This window comes from Hyperoodon ampullatus (assembly GCF_949752795.1).
Source record: "Hyperoodon ampullatus genome assembly, chromosome: 5".
Classification (NCBI taxonomy): domain Eukaryota; kingdom Metazoa; phylum Chordata; class Mammalia; order Artiodactyla; family Ziphiidae; genus Hyperoodon; species Hyperoodon ampullatus.
In genome coordinates, this window is record NC_136918.1 from 57,588,525 (window position 1) to 57,614,358 (window position 25,834).

Consider the following 25,834-nt stretch of genomic DNA (forward strand, 5'->3'; position numbering starts at 1 on the left):
GGAGAACAGCTATGAGCATCTTTTTTTTTTTTTTTTTTTTTTAGTATTGTTTTTTGGCTGCGCTGGGTCTTCATTGCTGTGCGCAGGCTTTCTCTAGCTGCGGCGAGCTGGGGCTACTCTTCGTTGTGGTGCGTGGGTTTCTCATTGCGGTAGCTTCTCTTGTTGCGGAGCAAGGGCTCTAGGCACACGGGCTTCAGGAGTTGCAGCACGTGGGCTCAGTAGTTGCGGCACACGGGCTCTAGAGTGCACAGGCTTCAGAGGTTGTGGCGCTTGGGCTCAGTAGTTGTGGCTCGCAGGCTCTAGAGCACAGGCGCATTAGTTGTAGCACAGGGGCTTAGTTGCTCCACGGCATGTAGGATCTTCCCTAACCAGGGATTGAACCTGTGTCCCCAGCACTGGCAGGCGGATTCTCAACCACTGCACCACCAGGGAAGTCCCTATGAGCATCTTTATAAATATTTAATGATTACCAAAGCCTCAAGTTCCATAAATTAAGGCTGCTCAGTTAAGAGTAGTCTAACAAAGCAGGGCAAAAAGTTTCCTTTTTTCCCTTTAAAAGAATGTATTATCAATATATGCTTAAGTAACTAAATTTTTAATGAGTTTATCTCCTCTGGTTTAAAAAGCTCCTATAGACTTTGGGTTTATAATTTTCATTTCGATTATTATTTTCAATAAGTTACTGTAACATGCCATTAATCTGACATAGAAGAAACCTTTAAAATACTCCAAACCAACTGAATTTGACAAGTCACTTATAAGGCAGGGGGTAAAAACAGATTATATTTTAAAACTAGACACTATTAGGAATACTCATACCAAATTTACTTGGATTATTTCAAAGTAAAGCATTCAATTAACAAGAGGTTAGTTCCAAAATATTAAATTCAACAAATGTTAATCTCATGTCTAAGGAAACAATGAAAGGCAAGGCAAAGCTCAGTTACCTAAGACATAGTTTGAGTTAATATTTAATTACAAGGAAACTGATTGTCATAACATCAAAATCAACTTCTGACACCCTTCCAAAGATCCTATGACTAAATGGTTTCCCTGGAAGTATAAGAACCTCAGGTCACTGGTTTTCAGTTTGACAGGTGGCTCCCCTATCTAGCAACCCATGTCCCAAATGTCAATCCAAAGCTGTGTTTCTAGTCTTGAGATGCGACTTCCTGGCTCCAAGTGCCCTGTGTTGTTTATTTGCTTTCTCCTGATGTGTGTTGTGCTGCCGGCAATGAAAATGGCTCTGCTGTAACAAAAACCAAGAAAAATACAACACTTTTCTTGGCAAAAGAAGACAGACCCTGCCACCCAGTGCTGCACTTACATATAAGCACAATGCATCTTTCACCTCACAGTACAATCCAATGTTACAACTACTTCTCAGGGAAAGTGTGGAGGGACAGGGATGCTGGGGTGCCCATCAAAAGGTCTACAAGTATAGGAAAAACATATAGGAGAAGCGCAGAAAAGATTCGAGTATTCATGTAACATTCCACATGACTAGAGTCGCTGCAACTTCATGGACAATATGCCAAAGTACTAAACTATCTGATAATCTCTGAACTCATAAAAATTCCACAGTAGTCTCTCACATAGTAACACACTGGTAATCAGTTAAAGAAGAGGATGACAATGGCATAAGAATGGATAATTCCACGATCCCACTGTATTTTTAAGTATGATTCCAACTAATACATCCAGCAATCACTGAAGGTGCTTTCCAAATTCATCTTCCAAATCCATCTTTCTCATCAGCTTTAGCATTTTTGCCACCGCCATTAAGACATTTAGGTATTTACTAAATATTTCTATTTGAATTGATTCACATAAAAATCATAGACAACTATTTCACTCTTAGCCTGAGTACTGTCTTTGAAATCCAAGGGTCAATGCACTCAGCTCTATAAGCAGGCATTAAGAGCGTGGCCTCTGCCTGGTTTCATTTCCCACCTCACTATTCACACTGGTTGGGTGACGTTGGACCATTCACTTAGCCTTTCTATGCCTCACTTGTCAATAAGAATAATAATCCCTACCTCATAGATTTGGGTTTATAGACTAAATTCAATAATACATGTAAAAGCATTTAGGGCAGTGCATGGCATAATAATCACTCATCAAAATGTTAGCAATCTTTACAATTTTTCTTTTTTTATTTATAGTTTTTTGTTTTTTCCTGTTCTTTCATTACAATTACATTTTAAGCACTATTTTTTTAACAGTACATGTTCCTGTAACACATAGTCAACACGCATACTCTTTGTACAATACTGACTTACGAGGCAAACCTTCCTCATCAGATAAATATCAAATATTTCATAGTGCAGAGTGTGAACAGAAATGCTACCACTTCAATAAAGTATTACTTTTAATCACCAAAATGTATACCAGGCAAACAGTCTCTTAACCCCAGACATGACCCCTAAAACTGTTAAAGTCATTTGTATAAAATGCTTTAAAGAATGTAGGACAAGTAAATGATTTACAGCCAGAAAATGTTTTCTTCCTGGCCTTGGTTTCAAAAGTAGCCAAATGACTTTAACATGCTTGTTCCCCCTTTCTCTTGTCACTGTCATCAAAACCCTTTCAAAAAGCCTTGCGAAATATACAGTAATGGTTTCTGAAACTCAGCTCTGCCCTAGAACCCTAAGGTTTCTCTCCCTTCTGAAATAAACCATTGCATACACAGGCATTCAGGAGTTTAAAAGCTAGGAAAATAAAATCCCTTTCACAATGGTGGTATGAGAAAAGTTATTGTCTCCCTAAATACTTATCTCCCAATGAGTGAGTTTACTGCCTCTGCTCAACAGTTTGTGTTTGAGAACCTCCTGATACTATTATAATTCTTCCCTAATTAAAACACAAACTTCTCTTCCTAAACTTTTAGGACTACTAGATTCCTTTTGATTTTTAATAGATAATCTCGTGACACAGAAGACTGAAAGGATATAGCCCTGAGAACATGTGGAAAATGGTTCTCTTCTTGTTCAAACCACCAACACCGGATATGTGAGGGGTAAAAAAGGCACACAATCTCCCCAAACTAACTTCCTTTCTGACTGTATTGGGAAATCATCGATCTATTAAACTTTTTGGAAAAAAACTTCTTAAATCTCTTAAGATATCTGGAACCCTCTTTATTAAACACTCTTGTTACATAAAGGTAGGTCTACACAAATATACATACACATAGATTAAATAATTTGAACGTAAACATACACTTCCAAACTACTTCAGATTTTTTTTTTTTTTTTTTGAGAAACTAATTAAGAAGCTCAGCTAGAGACCACATGAACTCTTCCACAGACAGATGAAAGATGTCACACGTACGATTTCTAGAACTGGAACTAGAATGTTTGCTAAAACCCAAGTAATTCCATGAAAAAAATGCCTTGGGAAATCTGATCAATTTCAGGCTGTGACTTCAACAGTCAAGAATCCCTTCCCTTTTTTCTTTTTTTTTTTTAACATCTTTATTGGAGTTTAATTGCTTTACAATGTTGTGTTAGTTTCTGCTGTATAACAAACTGAGTCAGCTATATGCATACATATATCCCCATATCCCCTCCCTCTCATCTCCCTCCCACCCTCCCTATCCCACCCCTAGGTGGTCACAAAACACCGAGCTGATCTCCCTGTGCTATGCTGCTGCTTCCCACTAGCTATTTTACATTTGGTAGTGTATATAAGTCCATGCCACTCTCTCATTTCGTCCCAGCTTCCCCCTCCCCGTGTCCTCAAGTCCGTTCTCTAAGTCTGCGTCTTTATCCCTGTCCTGCCCCTAGGTTCATGAGAACCATTTTTTTTCTAGATTCCATATATATGTGTTACCATATGGTATTTGTTTTTCTCTTTCTGACTTACTTAACTCTGTATGACAGACTCTAGGTCCATCCACCTCACTACAAATAACTCAATTTCGTTTCTTTTTATGGCTGACTAATATTCCATTGTATATACGTGCCACATCTTCTTTATCCATTCATCTGTCGATGGACACTTAGGTTGCTTCCATCTCCTGGCTACTGTAAATAGTACTGCAATGAACATTCCCTTTTTTTTTCATTGAACAAGATGTGAGACACAAACAAGAACTATGATCAGTTTATAGTCATTAAAAAATTTAACCGCAATATGCAAGTACATGGTCTAGCATCTTAAAAGTCTGCTAGCATTTGTTAATGAATTGATTTTTCATTTACTTACAGCAAACTGTGAACAAGAAAGGTTGGAGAGCAGCTTAATTATTCAACCAAAAGTAATTCATGTAATGATCCTACAACTTTATTCTCACATCAAAGAGACTGAAGGAAAGTCCAGCAATGTTGTATTCCTAGGGACACATAGCTCATGGAGAGCTTCTAAGCCCCTGCCATGGCTGTACGACCATTCTGCTTCACTTTGTGCTTCTGCCCTGCTACCAGGGATCCCCCCAGAGCCCACACATGTAGATACCCCCTTGCTCTGATACTATATTCAGAATATTCACCTGTCCTGGGAGAAGAGTTAACTAGACTGACTCGAGGAGAATGTACAAATGAGGTTTAGACATCTGAAAGTGGTGGAAAATGGGAATCCGGGGTATATATTATCATTTAAATTAGTCTCAGAAATAGATTAACTATAAATAATTAATTATACCACAATTTTGACATTTTGAAATGGTATTTTTTATAAACGGAATACTCGCCAGGAGGTAAACAAGTAGTGAATAAGTAGAATGTTATGATTGTAATTGTCTATAAACTGGTACTTGTGTGTCCAAATGGCTACTTTCAACAACAGCCATTAGTAGTAATAAATCACATTCTTAGCTTATTAACTTAAATATTATTTTGTTCAAAGCAGATGAAAGGGGTGGCGGGGGGGGAAGGATGTAAGAGGGCTGAGATCACAACACAGCAAGATAAAGGAAAACTAATGAGAAAAATAAAGCAAGGGGAAAACACTGATGTGATAAAATCCAATGAACCCTATTTAAAAAAAAAAGACACCTGAGTCTTTCTAAATAGCCAAAAGATAATTTCTTGCTCGTTGAAGTAGTCATATGGATAAGGCCACAGCTAATAGGTAACCAGATAATTATGGTGAAAGCACTTATCAAAACAAATGGTCTAAATAAAAGTACACTTGAGGGCTTTCCTGGTGGCGCAGTGGTTAAGAATCCGCCTGCCAATGCAGGGGACACAGGTTCGAGCCCTGGTCCGGGAAGATCCCACATGCCGCAGAGCAACTAAGCCCATGTGCCATAACTACTGAGCCTGCGCTCTACAGCCCGTGAGCCACCTGAGCTCACGTGCCACAACTACTGAAGCCCGTGCTCTGCAACAAGAGAAGCCACCACAATGAGGAGCCCGCACACAGCAACGAAGACCCAACGCAGCCAAAAATAAATAAATAAATAAATAAAAGTACACTCGCGCTGTTTGCCAAGGGTCTAAGACTGAAAACAAAATGTGAGGTCTTCTGGTGAACCGTGTGAATGCCTAATAATGAACCTCCAGTTATTCATGGTGATTCAAGACATGTAGACGAGCGAAGAGATTATGTAGGCACTTTGGGGAACACTGATTTTTTTAAAGCTATTCAACACTAATTAATCCCACAAGAGAACTAAAAGGAATACAAAGGTAATAAAATAAAGCACAGGTTCTAACCTAAGCTTAAACTCTAGTGCAGTGGTTCTTAAACTTTAGTGTGCATCAAAATCATCCAGAGGGTTTCTGAAAACCCAGATTGCTAAACTCCACTTCCCATAGTTTCAGAATCAGAAGATTGGGGGTGGATCTTAAGAGCTAGCATTTCTAACAAGTTCTCAGGTGATAACCTCTGACTTAGTAGGTTAAAAGACAATAAGCATACACAGCAAACATTACACTCAATGGTTAAGAAACTGAAAGCTTTCCCTCTAACATGAGGAACAAAACAAGGATGCCTACTTTCACCACCACTATTGACATTGTACCAGAAGTCTTAGCTAGAACTGGGCAAAAAAAAGAAAAAGAAAAGGCATCCAAATTGGAAAGGAAGAAGTAAAATTATATTCGCAGAAGACATAATCCTATATATAGAAAATCCCAAAGATTCCATAGACAAAAAACTATTAGAGCTGAAAAACGACTTCAGTAAATTTACAGGGTACAAGAGCAACGCATAAGTCAATTGTGTTTCTATGCACCAGCAATGAACAATCTGAAAAGGAAATTAAGAACACAATTCTATTTATGACAGTATCCAAAAGAATAAAATACCTAGGAAAAAATTTAATCAAGGGGGTGAAAGATTTATGCACTTAAATTACAATACACTGCTGAAAGAAATTAAAGAAGACCTAAATAAATGGAACTTAAGAACACCTAAACAAACACATGGAATGGAAGACTTAATATTGTTAAGATGGCAATACCGCTCAAAGCGATCTACTGAGTCAATGTAATCTCTACCAAAATTCCAACGGTCTTTTTGGCAGAAATGGAAAAGCCAACCCTCAAATTCATATGAAATTGCAAGAGGCCCCAAACAGACAAAAAGAATCAACTTGGACCCCTACCTGACATCATGTACAAAAATTAACTCATCATAGATCTAAATATAAAAGCTAAAACCATAAAACTCTTTTAGAAGAAAACATGGGTATATATTTCATGGGCATTTGTCAATGGATTCTTAAATGTGACACCAAAACCACAAGCAACAAAAGAAAAAAACAGAGTGGACTTCATAAAAATTAAAAACTTTTGTGCAAAGGACATTATTAACAAAGTGAAAAGACAACCTATAAAATAGGGAAAAAATATTTACAAATTCGGTATCTGATAAGGAACTAGTATCCCAAATACATATATATATTGATAATTGTCACAACTCAACAAAAAGACAAACAACCTAATTTTTAAAACGGGTAAATGGTTTAAATAGACATTTTACCAAAGAAGATATACAAACAGCCAACAAACATATGAGAAGATGCTCACAACATCATTAGTCATTAGGGAAACACAAATCAAAACCACAATGAGGTACCACTTCACACCCCCTACAATGGCTATTCTCAGAAAAATGGAAAATAAGTGTTGATGAGGATGTGGAAAAACTGGAACCCTTGTACAATTGCTGGTAGTGATGTAAAATGATACAGCTGTTGTGGAAAACAGTTTGGCTCTTCCTCAAAAAGTTAATCAGGAAAGTACCATATGACCCATCAATATCACTCCTAGGTATAATATACCCAGAAGGATTGAAAACTGGGACGCAAACAAATACATGTACACACACGTTCACAGCATCACTATTCACAATAGCCAAAAGGTGCATGCAAACAGCCAAAGTGTCTATTTGGGGATGAATGGGTAAATACAATGTGACATAATACACACAGGGAATATTACTCAGCCGTAAAAAGAAATGGGGCCTCCCTGGTGGCGCAGTGGTTGAGAGTCCGCCTGCCGATGCAGGGGATACGGGTTCGTGTCCCGGTCTGGGAGGATCCCATATGCCGCGGAGCGGCTGGGCCCGTGAGCCATGGCCGCTGAGCCTGCGCATCCGGAGCCTGTGCTCCGCAACGGGAGAGGCCACAACAGTGAGAGGCCCGCGTACCGCAAAAAAAAAAAAAAAAAAAAAAAGAAATGAAGTACTGATATATGCTACAAGGTTGAAAACGTTATGCTAAGTGAAAGAAGCCAGACACAAAAGGTCATATATTGTGTGATTCCATGTATATGAAATATCCAGAATAAATAAATCAACAGAAATGAAACTCAGATTTGTGGTTTCCAAGGGCTGAGGGATGGGAGGGGTTTGGGAAGCAATTGCTTAATAGATGCAGGGTTTCCTTTTAGGGTGATGAAAATGTTTTAGAACTAGAAAGAAGTAGTGATTGCATAACACCGTAAATATACTAAATTGCCAATGAATTAAAATAGTTAATTTTATCTAATTAATAATGCTAAGAGTTAATGTTATGCATATTTCACCTCAACAAAAATATTTTTAAAAAAAAAATGACGAGCACATAACCAAAGAACTATAAGATAGTAAAACTGGGGTTACTAATAAACTACCAAAAAGCAACTGAACATAAACTTCCTAGAGCACATCTTCATTCCTCATACATTAATTTCTGGGAGGATGCTATTTCTAGACACTGTGTTATGCAAAATACCAGTAAGGTGCATTCTCTGTCCTCAAAGGACTCATAGTCTAATTACGGGGAACAGATATATAAACAAACACACACAAGGATGCACTTCAGGCACTGTCTAAATTTAGCAAGATTTTAAATGATTACATCCTATGGACACATTAGTAATTACAGAAATAAGCCGTTAGAAGGCCCTTAGGATTTAGTAGAGGGCTCACTGTTTTACAACTAAAGAAACTGAGGCCCAGAAGCAAACTGAGAAGCTGGCAGGTGATGGAACAACAGGGTCTAGAAGTCAGTTTTTCTAGTTTTCAGCCCAATGTGGTTTCCTTCAGGAGTCAGTTTTGTTGTTTCTTAAAATGCTGCTGCAAAGTCATTTTCTCTCAGGGTGTAATTTTCACTTAGAGCCAGGTATAGATGGCACGTTTCTCTGGCTCAGATATATTGGTCTCTCCAAACTGTAACTACTTCTTCCCAAAGGCATCCTGCCAGAAAGGAAACAAACTGGGAAGAGCAGAATCTGAGCAGTGCAAAGAACAAAAGCTTTGGAGCTAGTGAGGCCTGGGTTTGAATGTGAGCTCTACCACTTTCTAGCATGACCTTGGGCTAGTTACTTAAACTCTGACTGATCAGCACTTTTCTGACCTACAAAAAAGGATGACAAGAGCTCATTTCAAGGGTTGTTCTGAGGACTGGAAGTTGTAATAATGCATATAGTATCCAGCACAGTACCTTGTCAAATAATGGTATTTAAAAAACAACTGTAACATTGTGCCACGAAAAAAAATACTGTATGAACAAAGAGGTTAATAGAGACCAAGCATTTATCAGAGAGACAAATGAAGAGTTATATGCTTTCTCAAATGAGCAAGTCAGTTGTCTTGTCCTTCACATTTTTTCCCTCTAAAAATGTGTTTCCATCTTGTAGCTTCAAAATAATATTCTCCTTTTAAAAATATAATGCATTCAAGATATATGAATTATGACTTAAAAACAAGGAACAAATTTTTAAAAAAGGGAAAGATGGCTGCTTTCCCATAGTCATCTAAATACTAGCCCTCTACCTCTCCCAAAACCACCTGTTATCTTTTCCTAATTTCTAGGAAACCTTAGAAAATTGGGTATGCCTAACTTTCTGAATGTCTGGACAACTCTAAATCAAAGGATCAGCCCTTGTTTTCTGAAAGTCAATCCTCTACATCTCTCTGACATTGGCTTTATTACAAGAATTTCTAGTCTGGCTCAGCTATTGTCCTTAAAAGTAGCAAGTGACCGTAACAACAAATTGCCCAGTGATGACTAAAATATTCCTGTTGAAGCCTTCCTGAAGTAAACCACTACCAAGAAGCAAAACTGAGCTGCTGATAGAACTCATAAATAACAGGTCACCACCATCTTATCATTTAACCATTTCAAAACACAAGGAGGTGCGCTACTTTAGTTAAATATGTTTTACGACTTTTGAAATGCAAGTCTTTTCTTTCCAAATATTCCTCTTCGAACTTGTTCTGCTACTTAGCTGTTATAAGGGCATCAGGAGTAGAGAAACAGTTTAATTCTCACATAAGACTAAACTTCATCAATCCCAATTTTCCTTAATTTCAATAAAACTGAGATATCTACTCACTTTATCAAGTTGTCTTTAGGCTTAAATGTTAATAAAATCTGTATACTTACTGAGTGATTATAGAGTGCTTTTCTTATATTAGTTAATATTTTATTGCATTCAATTCAATAAACATTTATTGTACAAGATGCTGTAAGGTATTAAAAGCCACACAGAAGATTCTACAACAGAAACGTTACTAACAAACTACTACATAAATAAGCAGCAATTGTTTTATTAGTGGCCAAGAGCTCTGGAGCTAGACAATAAAAATCATCCACAGAGTGGGTAGCAGGAGCATATTTAACACTTCCAGTGACTGGCAGTGAATGGTAAAGCAAGTCGGTGAATCCATTCACAACAGGCATGATGGCTAACAGTTTTAAAAAGAACTTGATTTAAATTCAGGCCTACAGAAATACAAGCTCTAAGACTGTCAAAGACATTAGGTACCATAAGGGAGGCCAGTGATACAGCCTTCGACGCCTGATTTTAGAGCTCTTGGTTGTTGCTTTGTTCAGTTCAACAAACCTTTGCTGAACCCGGTCTAGTTGCCAGACCCGGCACAGGATGCCAAGGACACAATGACATTGAAGAGAACAAGCATTTCTGCTCTTAATTATGGAGAGAATGGCATGCAGAATGAGTAATGCACAGGTGCATAGGGTGCGGGGCAGAGGGGGAAACCCAGTTTTGTGTCCTGCTTTGGGCCTGAGGTTTCTGCGACAGACACTGCGTATCTCGGCGTGGAGTCAGGCACATAGTCCAGACATCTCAAGCAGCGTGAGCATTTGGTAAGAGTCTAGTCTAGCAATAGAAGTGATTAAACAATTAGGTAGGAGGCCTACGAAGAATGGTTCCAAAAGTTCGTCTTTGGAAAAAACAAAACACAAGCCAGTGAGTTCACAGACCCAGCCTGATGTTGAAGCTGGACCTCCCTAGGTCTCAGGGCCCTGCTCTTCATGTTAAAATTTATCACCCTCTCCAAATTTGGACCATAGCTTAACCAGTCCACAAATGAAAAACATTCAGTGTCACCCTTCCAGTTAAACTTATCTAAATGAACACTAAGACTCAGTCCGTCTTTGTTTGATTTTTAATGTCAGGTCTTAATGGCAGATAATCCATGGATTTGCTTATTTATACTGAAACTAGGACCTTATAAACTTCAAAGCTCTGAGGAATGATACAAATACAACTCAATAATACTGAGAATGAGCTTCTGATATTTTACCAAAAAAAGTCCCTGCAAATATTAGCAGCAAAATTAAAATCAAGTCATCAAAAGGGCATTCACTTCAAAGCCTTTTAAAGCAAATCTTTCCTAGCATGCTTTCTCTATGCCCATCAAGGGCATCAGAGAGAGCCCCTCACACTTTCTTATACAGGGTAATGAGGACCGCTTTGCCAACTACTGGCATTAACTAATCACAAATTCAAGAGGAAGTTGTCCAAAAAACTGAGTCAGAATGGGTGAGCATAACTTCAGTGGAACCCTCCAAGATAGTCTTGTTGAAGGTAAAAATTTATTAGAGCAGAGTATTTTAATTTCATTTTAAATGTCCTGAGATAAAACTGGTATTTTTAAGAAATAAGCCTATTAATTTTGTAGAGAAAAAGATCAGAAAGAAAAATTATTCATTAAAAGGCAATGGCAGAGACAGCAACTAAGCACCGTGCCAGGAGGACTGCGGCAGAACTTACTCACTGTGGCACTGAGTTATTTTAAAAGGGTTGCCTTCATTCTCTCACGAGCTTTCTCTGCTCTCGGAAAGGGTTATGAAAGGGAACAGGGATGAATAAAACCCTGTCTACTCTTCTTCTCCAGACCTCAACTCCCACCCCGTTTGGCTGCCCCACAAGCCTGTTTTCTCCCGGGAAGGAAAGAACAGCAAACAAAAGATAGGACAGCAAATAGATATTTTCATAACAACTCTGGGAAGAACTCAGGGGCAAATGTGCACTTCCTAAATAAAATAATCTGGGCTCCTCTTTACAACTCCAAGGTCATGCTGCAGAGGGGCAAGTTTGAAAATAGTACTGAAATTATTAACCCGAGAACAATATGTAATTGCATTCCTCTCAAGATCTGTCTTACATTATTCATCTGTTAGAAATGAAAGACTACTAAAACATCACGCACCTGAAAGCTGAATTACAGAAATAATAAGGTACAGCTTTACCAACATATCATTACACAATATATTGGGGGAGTTCAATTATCCATTGCTCTGATGAGGTTTACAAAGCCAACCACAGAGGATACCTTTTAATTGCCCTCAAGGCTGGCTCTTCCGCTCCCTGCCCTCCCACCATGAGCATGCTTCCCATAAAGGAAAGCCTCTGACAACATTCTAAAGGCATTTTATTGACAACATCCCAGCATGGTTTACTACCTTGGTTCTTTTAACTCAGGCACCTCAAAAAAACAAAGGTAAGAGAAAAATGTCTGGGATCCATGGCATAGAACTGCTAAAGAAAACCTACAGTTATTATGGAAATGGAAAAAAAAATAATCCAAATGTTCCATAGAACAGAAATCAGTTTATCTACCTGATGCCATTTTTCCTCCAACTATAAGGTTATTCTTTTCACTCACTCACAATCACACAATGTCAGGTTGGAAGCTGCTTCTCAACAGAAGACCAGCAATCTTCCGAAATTAATTTAATTTTACAAAAATGTTTTGATTGCTAATAAAAATTCTCTAAATTGTCCAGTGGTTCAGACCTAATAATGGGCTTTGAGAAGACTAACTCAGTTTATAGTTCTAATCTCTGCCTTACCTAAACCATGTAGAGGAGACCAAGAGAGTATGTGAGAGTTCCTATAGACCAGCCACGTTTACACAGCTTGTTGCTTTACTCTTTTTTGTTTGTATGTGAAAAACAAAGGGCAGGCTGAGACTGACAGTAAACAACAACTACAAATAGGTTAGACTCTCCCATTTGAAGTCTGATCAAAGGCAGTCAGTAAACACCTCCAAGTAACTGCAGGAAGGTTGGATCACCCTGGCCAGTTATTTTCTCGGCTATAAAAATGAGCTGACACAGTTACTGTTTGAGGGGCAGACAACTGCTTTATGGCATAGATGCTTTCTCATCCTGGCACACTGGTTCAACAGAAACAAAAAATTTTACTAAGCAGGCTACAAATTCACTTTCAAGTATCAACCCTCCATTTACAAAGGGGACTGAGACAAATGAAATTGGAGGGTCTAAGCTTGGGGAATACATTACCAGAAAGATCTCCTAGTTGATTAACTGCTGTTTTTCCTTCGCTTAAAAAAAAAAAAAAAAAAAAAAAAAGCAAGCTTTTCAAGAGAATGATAAATTTTAAAGTCACCCCATCCAGACAACTACCAGCCAGTCAGGAATATCCAAGACTAGACCATACTGGGATAGGTAAAAAAAGGAAAATGCAAAATTATCAATATATTCAATGAAAAAAAAATCAAAACAGTAATTTCACTTATACTACCATCAGTGGTTAAACAACATAACCAAAACCAGTATACACAATATACAAACATGAGCAACTACTAAATCCCTTCAAGGCAAAACATTCATATTAACACCGCTTCCAGTCCAGACATCCCTATCATATTAAACTGTGAGCATCAGAAGTTGTGAATATTTTTCAACTCCTTATCTCCATCACTGCCTTTGAGAAACCATTGTGTTTTGTGACTTCTCTTCCCTCTGACATCACCTGTGAAATAATCCCCATGTGCACATGGCCTGAAGTCCATACCTTAAGCCTCACACTTACCAAGTGATCACCTTCACTTTTAGAAGAGCAAAACAGTGTCAAAATATTTGATTAAAAATTTCCTGGTCACAGATATGAGGTCAGGTCTGTTAGGTAATGTGTTGCTAGAACAAAGTGAAGATCTGATAATAAAGAGAAAGAAAGGTTTGCGGCAGCAAGATGACATTCTCTTTGAAAAGAGAGGAGGAACTAGACATATACTGAATATGCAAGAAGGAAAAAGAAAAAAAACAAAACATAGAAGGAGGAAGTAATCTGGTGGACTGGGGAGAAAACCTCAAACCAGGCAGAAAAATCACACCCAGAAAATATATGGCCCCAATTAATCTCTACTGAATTGTTTTCCAATTCAGTGTGATACATTAAAAGGGCTGTGGTGAGAGCACACGCATGATATTCAAAATAGCAACTCAAAAAAAGCATCACAGAAATCTAGAGGCTGGTCAATGATCCATTTCAGCTTTCAAGTGGTATTTTTAAAAACTCTTCTCTTCAACCTACCCTATGGAAACCAACTGAAGCTCAGTGGAGATATGGGATCCAATCCACAAGGCCTTGGGTAAGTCACTTAACTGTGCATGTTAATAACTGCCTCAAATGCAATGTAAAAGAAAAGGAACATGATGATTTCCATGCTTCCTTCTAGAGCAGTAGCATTGGTGTCATTTAGGCCTATGCTTGCAGATTCTAGAAAAGAGCTGTTAGTTGACAATCTCTAAAATCCCTCCAGCTGTGAGCCTCAAATGTGAGTTACATTAGAATCTCTGGGGCCTTTTGAAAATGTAGATTTCCAGGACCTCTGGAACCTGCTTTCTTTCACAGGCTGACCAGCTCTCCCTTCCTTACCCCTCAACTATACACCCCATTGATTTTGATGTAGATGTTCTATGGATCAGTCAGAGGAATAATGACCTAGAAAGAACGCAATAAAATAAATAAAAGGGCGAAAAAACTAATCACATTCAAGATCCCTGCCTGAAGCACATCTCATTTGTACTTACTTTAAGCCAAATTAGCTGAGTCTTAATTTCAGCACAATGCTTGAAAGTGAAGAGGGAAAAGAGACAGCCAAGTTCCATAAATTTTATCCAATTGATGGGTATTTAATTAAATATATATCAACAAAGATGACTATAATTTGGCTAAAAAAGTCCTCCAGCTTTAGTCATAATAAAGCTACTATTATTATACTTCCATGGCAACAACAAAATAATCACAGAATTTTATATAATACAAAATAACAAGCATTCTATTAAGCAGTCTATACAAGTATTACATTTATTTATATGATTACAGGACATCAGTGACAGTTTAATATGAAACTCTATGCATCTAAAAATAAACAAACAGGGAGAACATTTGATAAAATCTTTGTAACTCTTTTTAGTTGACAGCCAAGATCACAGAATCAAAATTCCCTTAGGGGTGGCAAGCATCTTAAAGGTCATTCAGTCCAATTCCCTACTTAAGGCTTGAACTGCTGATCAAAATCTCTAGCAAGTGGCCAGAATATTTCAAGTAATACAGAGTTCACCTTCTGAAAATGCAGCAAATTCCATTTTTTAGGAATCTTAATTGAGAATGGGTTTTCCCTTTTAATAAGCAGAAATCTGAATTCTATTCCTAAGAGTCATAGAGACTAAATGTAATCTCAATCCCATAAAACAATACTTCAGATACTTGGAGAGTTAAATCTCATCAGGCCTCCTCCTAAAGACAAAACTACTTGGGATTTCTTTACCCTCTCCTTCTTTGTCATAGCTTCTAACTCTAACTGCATCCCCATTGGTCATCCTAACAATCTACCTTGTCTATAGCCCTTTTAAAACTTCTTAGGTTCTAAAATCATCACATTAGGGACGTCCCCGGTGGTCCAGTGGTTAAGAACCCACCTTCATATGCAGGGGACGCGGGTTTGATCCCTGGTCGGGAACTAAGTCCCACGTGCCACGGGGCAACTAGGCCCACACACCACAACTACTGAGCCCGCATGCTCTAGAGCCCGTGCGCCACAACTAGAGAGCCCGTATGCTGCAACTAAGACCTGACACAGCCAAATAAATAAATATTTTTAAAAATAAAATAAAAACATTACACTTCATCACTCTGTAAGCACAAGGTATGGAGAATCATCACTGCCCTGGTCTATTCACAGTCGAGCTCAGACAGAAATAAGACCACTGGCCTCTCCTCCACACCAAGGCCAGCTGACCAATGAGGATGAATCCCTGAGTGCTCCATGCCTTTAGTGACCCATGGGCCTCTGCAGTTGAGAACTCAACCCACTGCAGGCATTTGGCAAAGCCCAAACAACAGGGAACTGCTAAGTTCAAACCTGAGAGAGATCATGATTTCACTGTTTTTGCATTCTGGATTATACTAGGTTATTGAGATCATTGGTATCAGAATCAGCACTATAGTCATTACTTAAATATGTATATCTTCACATTTACATGCTATGAGTAACTTTTATGTGATATTATATGAAATCATTTAGACACTATAGTTTATATGTTTTTAGGTGTATGTGAGTGTATTGTCAAATGAAATCATAATATAAAGTTCACTTCATATGAAGTAATCTCATTATCATTAACCCAAAGGTTTTTGTAACAGAATAGTTAGGCATTAAATGACATGTCTGATAATCAAGATACTTTCTCATTTTCAATCTCAACTTTTGCAAATGTGTCAGTGGCAAAATTTCTACACATGGGTAAAACATCTAAAAAGCAGGTAACTTCTCAGCTGATATTTCTCTCACTTGAGCCAGATAAGAGAATGTTTTCTTCCCTAAAACTTTAGTTTATTCTTCTCAACATTTATACCCATTTGGGTATTCATAAGCAAATTTTTTCATTTTTTGCATGTAGCTACAAAGTTTTTTAAAGAGGACTACAAAAATGAAGAATCTTACGAAAAATTAATACTTAGGTTTTCTTAAATCCTAAAGCAACCTAATAATACTGATTCATTTTACTGCAACATGTCAGTAACTTTGATGGCCTTTATTCCATCACTCCCTATCCAGCTCTCCTCCCCAAGAAAAAGAATAAAAATAACAGTTTGTACCCACCTTCCAGCTTAGCTAAATCTCATTAATTTTTTTGAAAGTGCCAATATAATCTGTGAAATATTCTGGAAAGGTTTTCTCACAGATTCTTGATTCTATTTGAATTTATTATTTTAAAAAACAAAATTTTCCTTTTTTGAGAAGAACTCAGTTTCTCATTTTACCCCACTCTTCGGGTTTTTCATGAGGTCTGTTAGCAGTATAACCATATTGCTACGGGCTTGTAACAACTTAAAGAACTCTCAACTAATGAGGTTCCCAAAGGGATCACCCATTCAAAACATTAAATTTAAATTCATCTACGTTTATTAGTGGTCCAAAGTCTAGAACCCCTACTGTGGCTCAACAGAGTAAGAAGAAGAAAAACAAATGATGCATCTTATTATGTGTAGCATAGGGGCATATTTTTATAAATATCATATTTCGCCAAGTCAAAGATACCATCTATAAGACAACATAATTTCATATGCTACTAAAAAAGAAAAAATGTTGCCTTCAATTGACATTCAATCAAGTATAAGATGCATGACAATTCAAAAGATGTTAAAATGGGAGTAGAAATATGTTTTTTTAAATTCATGAAATATGGGATAGTCTGAGAAGAAACTGAAAGAAATCAGAGAGTTCACAATCCCAATCTGTACACCTATCCAATGGCTCAGTGGATGATTAAGAGGTTTGTGAACATAATCACAAAATTCCCATTAATAACACGATTTGGAACAATCATTAAGAGCCAGCTTTACAGAGTGAAGCCAGTGTCATACAGAGTGAAGTAAGTCAGAAAGAGAAAAACAAATACCGCATGGTAACACATATATGGAATCTAAAGAAACAAAAATGGTTATGAAGCACATAGGGGCAGGACAGGAATAAAGATGCAGATGTAGAAAATGGACTTGAGGACAAGGGGAGGGGGAAGGGTAAGCTGGGACGAAGTGAGAGAGCGGCATGGACATATATACACTACCAAATGTAAAATAGATAGCTAGTGGGAAGCAGCCGCATAGCACAGGGAGATCAGCTCGGTGCTTTGTGTCCACCTAGAGGGGTGGGATAGGGAGGGTGGGAGGGAGAAACAAGAGGGAGGCGATATGGTGATATATGTATAGGTATAGTTAAAAAATTTAAAGAAGAAGAAGAAGAAGAAAAGAGCCAGCTTTAAGTCTAATGTCCCAGAAACTACCAAAATTCATTTCTTGCACAAAAACTTCCAACTTGGAATTACAGAGTAGTTCACTGAAATAAATGTACCTTACCCCCTCCTTTTTCCTTTAAATTCAAATTCACTGCATGTTAGTTGAACTCAGTATTCCTGTAACTAATGCATTTGCTTTACTTCAGTTAAACATAAACCAAGTTTTCGTCTTTAAATGTTCAAAATTCACAAAAAAAGGCAGGTCACTGGTCACTGTCCCCTTGAAGAGACTGGCAGTCTCACTACGCATTAAACCTAAGACTGAAGACAATTTCTGATAACAGCCATGAATCTCTAGCTTCCTCATATCCTGAAGGCATACAACCACTGGTTCAGAACTCTTAGGGCAAGTGTTTAGCAAAGTAAAAAAATTTACTTTAAAAAAGTTTGAGGGACTTCCCTGGTGGTCCAGTGGTTAAGAATCCACCTTCCAACGCAGGGGACGCAGCCTCGACCCCTGGTTAGGGAACTAAGATCCCACATGCCGCGGGGCAACTAAGTCCTCGCGCCACAACTATGGAGCCCGCACACCACAACTAGAGAGAAGCTCAGGCGCCACAAATAGAGAGAAGCCCGCACGTCGCAACGAAAGATCCCACGCGCGGCAACTAAGACCCAATGCGGCCAAAAACAAACGAAACAAGTGGATACCTCTGGAAAGACTGAGCGTAAACAGTGCTAGGAAGGTTTGGTCATCCCATGGACTTGGCAATACATCTGATTTGCATTAAAATGCAATGCCTTACAAATACATGTGTTTTCTAAAACTCATTCTCAGGGTAACGAAAAATACTGCTTTATCCCATGTTTTAAGGAGTTCTACATTCCCCTTAGTCTCGTTAATTCTTGTAATGGAATAACCAATAAGCAACACTTTCCGCTTAAAATAATAAATTATATTCTGTCTCCTCCATCTGCTTCCCACCTTCCCTGCACCCCAGCCCCACATCTCTGGAAGAAAGCTACATGGGGAGGAGCTTAAGACAAATTCACCTATTATTATCCATGTTTTGAAAAAGCCACTTCTGACAGTGGACAGTATGTCAAGCTAAACTATGACTGCATAGTAATTAAAGTTCTAACTACTGTTGTTCTCCAGCAGTTCGGAGAAATGCCAGATTCCTTTAATTTGTGCTTCATCACTCCCTCTGTTTTCTTCATCCCAGAGGGTCACTTCACAATATTCTTATTAAAGTCAGCCAAAGGAAAGGAAGAAATAAAGGTTAAGATCTTAAATGACAATGTATGGTCCTAACCCGGGCTTTACAGGATGAGATTTACCAGGAAGTTAAAAAAGCAAATCTTCTCTCTAAAGACTCTGGAAAAAGAATCAGTGTTATTGATAACGTTTTATTTAGTTATCTTTTAATGCCCTAATTTTACTAAATCCACTACTCACAAAATGATTGAATGCATCTGCAAGAGTCTAGCCTATCAAAACTTATCAAACAGAAACCTAACAATCTGAATTGTATGTATACAAAAGTAGAAAGTGGCCAAACGTGATCCACAGGGTGCTTTAGTCACCTTTTTCCCCCTGTAGATTCTATTTTTCATTTGATATTCATTGTTTCTTAATGATTTACTCTTAATGACTGGGAAACAAGTGCTAAAATGTTATAAGTTACTTCTACTTCTACACTTAAGTGCATATTAAAAAAAAGTAACACCAAACAAGTTTTCCAATTTCTCCAGGTTTTCACACAAATTAACATCTTAGCCGAAATTTACAGACTAATCCTAAACCAGGCAGAAAAGACGGCTGAAAACTACCGGATGGCAGTTGCCAGAATATTAAGGTGGTGATCGTAGGTGTCATTCAGAAAGGTGGGGCTGGGAATTCTCTGGATATGAAGTTGCCACTCTCTAATGAGCTCTTTAGTAGGGAGTTTGTGAGCCCCTCAAAAACAGGTCCCAAACAGGCAAAATAGACCCAAGACATACAAAATACACAAAACTAGCAAAGGCAACGAAGGCCAAAACAAAGAGTCCTATAAGTGATCAGGAGAGATGGAAAGCTAAGCTACTCTTTTCTGTCATAATTTCTCTCTCAAAAGAAGAAAAATTTGAACACATTCTCATTTTAGAGCAAACTCAATTCTAAAACTTCTGGATAGGTTTATAAACTACATAAAACATCACAGTACAGTATGATCTACTTTTTTTTAAAATAACTGATTTTTCTGGAATATACTCTCTAGAATATACTTCTAAACGAACTTCCTTTTTGATGGACTCATAGAAATGAATGACAAAACTTGCCTTATGTTATTCATGCACTATTTTGACTCCTATTCAGGAGCCATATGACCTCCTCTTCACTTGGTGCACCATTTCAGATGACCAGTAACTACTAAACGTAGCATTCATGAGCTGCAATAAAAGTAACTCCTAAAAAAATCATCTTAAACTGGCCAATTTCAATCAGCCCTACAGTCCCTTGAGAAAAACTAATGCTGCCAATCATCATATTACCTTACAGTAATAAAAATTAGTCTAAAAACATTCTTTCCAAGCCTCATCCTTATTCTTTTTCTTTCCCTCATCACATTATAAGAAATAAATGGTTGAATAATTTATATATCTACTTTTCATGTTTCAGAGTATACAAGAATATATAAATACCCTGATTTTACATTAAGATACTTGGTAACGATTCATTACCTTCAAATTTAAAATAAAAATGCCAATTAAGGGTTGAACAAAATTTATTACCCACCTACCTACTAAACCACAATGTAATTCAGTCAATGTATAGTAACTACCAAGGAACAAATGAAACATGGAACTTTTCTCTGTGATAAGAACAGATATCAGAGAAGGGCAAATTCCTTTACCTATAGAACATATTATCTTGCTGAAGTGATCTTCCTAGAATTTGGATTTTGAGTAACTTTAAACACTTCTCCAAAACACACTGCAAGAAATAAAGAAAAGATAAATTGAAACTCTGCAAGGAGAATGCAGATTTATTTACTGGCTAACCAGAGAGGAGTAGTTGTGGCATAGATATTGGGCCTTACTCTTCCAGATTCAATTCCCTGCTCTACCAGTTACTAGTTGTGTGATCCTAGGCATATTACTAAACCTCTCTTTATGCCTCAGTTTCCTCATCTGCAAAACAAAGAAGGTAATAGTACCAATCTCACAAGATTACCAGAGGAAGAAGTGAGTTAGTAGATGTAAAATACTTCTTGGAAGAATGCCTGACACGTGCTTAGCTCCCTGATGGGTCAGCTGGGATTATTACTATTATGCCACAGCCACAGCTGCCATTTCCTCTCCATCCCAACGGTCCCTATTACTCCTGTTATACTCCAGTTTTAACCAAGTAAGGTAACAGACTCAGATTTTTCTATGAGTATAGGTAATAACAAATAAAATTATCCAGACAACAAAAACTATTAATACCAATATCCAGACAATAAAAATGATTAATACCTATCCATCAACAAAAATGGTTAATACCATAGCTTGGGATGGGGTGATGATCTTGGTTTTAAGCCTTCTATCAGGTTAAGCCAAAAAATCATTCGCTCCAACTAGGCAAATCAATACTGGTTTCTCATTGGCTGAGGGAAAGCAACAGATTTACTGCTGCATGGGATCTACGTTTCCATTCATAAAAGCACTGTCCTTCCCATCAGATACAAGAAACCCTCTTCATTTCCCCCACAATACCAAGCAAAGTTGGCCCAGTGTTTAACAGGCACTTGACGAATAACTTAGGCCAAAATGGATGTTTCCTGTATGTGCCATGTACTCGTTTAGTTGCATTGCCAGACAATGTTTTTGGTTCTCTCCCACCACCACTCATCCCAGCTTTCTAAACCTTAAAACATAGAACAACAGGTAATTTGCAAAGAACATCTAACCTTGTCCTATGAGCTGTGTCCTCAATTCATGCAGCTAATACTAGATCTTGCCCAAAAAGCAGACTTCAGTGAAGAAAATGACTCAATAAAGGGACTAAAATGACAACAAAAATTCCAGTTTATTTTATAGAATAAGTTTGGAACTCTACAAAAAGTTTATAAAGTAATTAAAACTCCTATATATCAATTAACCTTTTCTTAAGGAATTATTCAGGTAGAATGAAACTCTATTACCCATGTAGTAACATATTATGAATGCATTATATGCTTTGGGAGATGTGAATGTGTAGAAGTGAACAGAAATGAGCCATGAGTTGGAAACTCAGTACCGAAAGTTTTATTTTGCTCAAGGGAAATCAGGAATATTCTCACAATTCTTTCTGTTTACCAAGGCAGCCTGGTTTATTTATAAAAACTTGGCCACAAGTGGCCAGAATCAAGGCATTTCAATAGGGCTGTCTTTTGCTTTCTTCCTTTTTTCTCTACCCCCTTTCTCCTTCTCCTTAAGAAGCATCTCTGGTACATGCCTGGTTTCTAAGGGTCTGATGAGACTATGGGTGCCACAGTGAATGCTTAATTCTGAAAGAAATATTTTTCTCTCCGTCTCTCTGAGTCAGAAAATTCTGAACACAAGAGGACCCATTCAAGGCATGATGGAGTGCCCCACAGAGGCAGCAATATGTTCACAGTTGGCAAACAGAGATCTGTTTGGACAGTGAGCACAGCCATCCACTCAGCAAACATCAGCTTCCCTATTAGTTCACAGCAGAAACAACCAGACGCTGGCGGCCCTTCTTTCAGACTCCAACACCACTTTGGGACAAGCCTTCTAAACAAAATGCCTTTGTCCAACAGTCACAATTCAGTGCGTCCCAACGGCTTTCCTAGAAGCTATGCCTGTCTATTCACAATTGCATTTGGGCCCAAAAATCATTTGTAAAGGTCTAAAGGAAAAAAGTGATGGGAAAAAAACCCAATTTCTATTTATAATAATAGACAAGGAGTGACTGAATGGCTTTATACAATCAGCAAGAAGAACGGCAGGAAAGGTATGAAGTGTATGATGAATCTAAAGGGCTGTCAATCCCCTTAAGGTGCTTTTGGGATCATGGATGTTGTTAGCACTGCAATCTGGAAGAACACCAAGTATAACCTTTCACAGGAAGTCAGAGAAAAGGTAGAGCAAATCAAATAGCAACTTGGTTACAAATCAAACAGGAGTCAGAGAAAAGGTAGAGCAAATCAAATAGCAATAGTCAAGAGAAAAGGTAGAGCAAATCAAATAGCAACACTGTGGAGTGTACGTGAGTATGACACCCCTTCCCCATAAGGTTGCAAAATAATACGCAGTTTAAAACTTGTCATTTCAGAAAGACAGCAAGACTGGTTAGGACATCTGGTTCTACCCAAACTTTCACCAAATCCTCTCTGTCATGGGTAAAACAAACAAACAAACAACCCCACAAAGACAGAAGACAAACGCATGGCCTATCTTGCTTTCTCCCACTGTGGGCATAAACTTGCTGTTTGACCAGTTGTTCCTACAGACCTGCTAACAGAATTCTGCCATCTTTCTTAGTATAAGGATGAAATCAAATAAAAATATGAGTATGACATAAAAACATGTCACAGGGAAGGTTGGGGGAAGAGGGCGCAGTGTCCTCCAGGATATGACATTTCCCACAGCTTATAACACTAACATATTCTTATTACTAAGTATTCATTTGTTACCTTATCTCCCCACCAACATCACTTCTATATAAGTTGGAAGTGGAGGGTAAATCTCAGAACTCAGAGAACTCTCCATATAACATACTTCTGAGAGCAAACACTCTTAGGAAAACTACTGCCAGCCCATGGCCAGGTTCTGTACAGCATAGGAGCTAAAAATGGTTTTCACATTTTTAAAGGTTGTAAAAGAAATAAAGAATATGCATCAAATACCATGTCTGCAAAGCAAAATATTTACTATCTTGTCCTTTACAGAAAAAGTTTGCCAACCCTGCACTAAAGCAGTAAAAAGCCTCAAGTAACTCCTGATTCTATTTAAGCCAAATCATGAATGTGGAGCCAACTTATGAATGTGCTTTCAAATAATCTCTTCCAGGGGTCATGGACCAGACTCAGGGGAAGATGAAAATGTCGGAGCTGAGGATAGAAGGGCCCCACCAGGACTCTGCTCATTCAACAACAAAGGGTTCATAAGGCGATCTTAAGATGTCATAATAAGACAAACTCTTTTTCTGGGAAAGGTATCTGGGAAGGTACCTAATAAATCGTTCAGTTTGGGAGAATTCCTTAATAACCACTTGCCCTCACAGAGGGTGGGAGAGAACTTTATTTGTATTGCACGGGGCTCTCCTGTCTTCTTGTAGAATATGCCAAAGGAAATACTGACCAAATAAAAGACAAAGCAAGGCGGAAGACGTTATAAAACTCTTTCTTTTTCCTATAAGCACAAAGACAACCTCAGACAGCTATCTTTTTAAATGAATAAAGAAAAGAGGCTTTTTATGCAGGGAAGGCGTCGCTAAAACTTCTAACCTATAAGCTGAAAAGTCATTAAAGAGAAGGAGGAAAAAAGAGGTAATCAGAAATTCTGGATGCTGTAACTTCAAATTCCTACCTCAAGCTGGCTGATTTAACTTAGTCTGAGAACCTGACAAATGTGATTTGCCAGCTCAATTGCAATTCAGTTGCCTTTTAAGGAGGGTTAAGATCAAGCCTCAAATTTTCATCCACTCAAGGGTTTATTTGTGAAGACTGCCAACTTTTTAGAAATTGATCATGCATACATATTATTTTAAGTATAATATGTATCCAAGTTATTGCATCAAGTAAGAACTCATGAAGTAGGGTTGCCAGATAAAAGACACACTCAGGTCACACTCAGCTAAATTTGAATTTCAGATACACAATAATTTGTTCCAAATACTGCAAGGAACATGTTCACACTAAAAAATTATTTGTTGTACATCTGAAGTCCAACTCTGGGTGCTATGAAGACATGAAGGTTAAACAGCTGCCATTTTGTAATACTCCATAGGCTGGGGGGTGAGAAACTGATATGAATGACTTTGTCTCTCAATATGTCAGCAATCTGTACAAAGAATGCTATAGAAAAGAGGTTAAAGACCCAGCAGGAGATTCCCATTGCCTTACTCAGACAACCACAGGGAAATAAAATGCCCATGACAGGGAAATCCTCTAGAGGTACAGACTTACCTTATAGTATTGCCACTACTTCTCATGAGGTCACTCTCACCAGAAAGCCAGTGGTAGGAGAGCACTGCTGGGGAGCCAACTAAAAGGTCCACCTCTGGCCCTCCAACCCCCACCGCCACCCTCACACACACACACACATGCAGCCTACATCCCAAATATGTCCAAGTAGTAGTGTTACAGTATTTTTTAAAGTAAGAAAGGAAAGAGAAGAAACCTCACAGACACTAAAGCCTCTGGAGAGCGGCCAGAATCCGAGTGGAAAAACTCCACCCTGTGCTTTCCCCGCTGGGGTTGTGGCTTTCTTGAGAAGGGCACTCGGCCAGAACCCGGCCCTGTGATAGGTTTCCAATGGAAGCGCTAACAGAACTTCACTGTAGGAGCCCTTAGAGAGGCTGGCTGGAACAGGGAGCTCTGAAAACATGGCTGGCCCGAACATCCACACAAGAATAAGATCATAAGCATAAAAATTATGAATCGTTGTTCAAATAAATTCACTAAGAAGTTGGTTTTAGCTAGCAAATGCTATTCAACTTCCTCCTGCCCACATATGCATATGGCAGCAATTATACTGGCAACAATTGCCACAAAGACAGCCCTTTCACTAAAAATTAAATAAAGGCCAAGGTACTTAGGTGCACTTTCGAGAAAAAGAAAATTTACTTCTTCAAATGCTTCTGTCTCCTCTCTCCAAACTACAAGATCATTTTACTCAGTTTCATGCTCCAGACTAAGCCAGTGAATTGTGGGCACATACATCACTGCATTCATTTATTTAAACGCAACCCAAAGGACAAAAATAATTATATATGTAACTTTTTCCTTGATGTGATTAGGACAACAGTGTCATCATAAATAAATATTCCTAACAGCTACCGCTCCTTCACTAGGCATGTGAAAGACATGAACATAGTTCTTCATTTACTTCTTTCTCTTCCTGTTCTCT

General features: G+C 38.2%; 1 protein-coding gene across 1 annotated transcript in view; it reads right to left on the reverse strand.

Annotated features, from left to right (window-relative positions):
- FNDC3B (fibronectin type III domain containing 3B) overlaps positions 1-25,834 on the reverse strand; it is a gene marked incomplete at both ends in the record, with an annotated part of 281,051 nt that overhangs the window by 163,227 nt on the left and 91,990 nt on the right. The gene's annotated exons all lie outside the window — the stretch shown is intronic.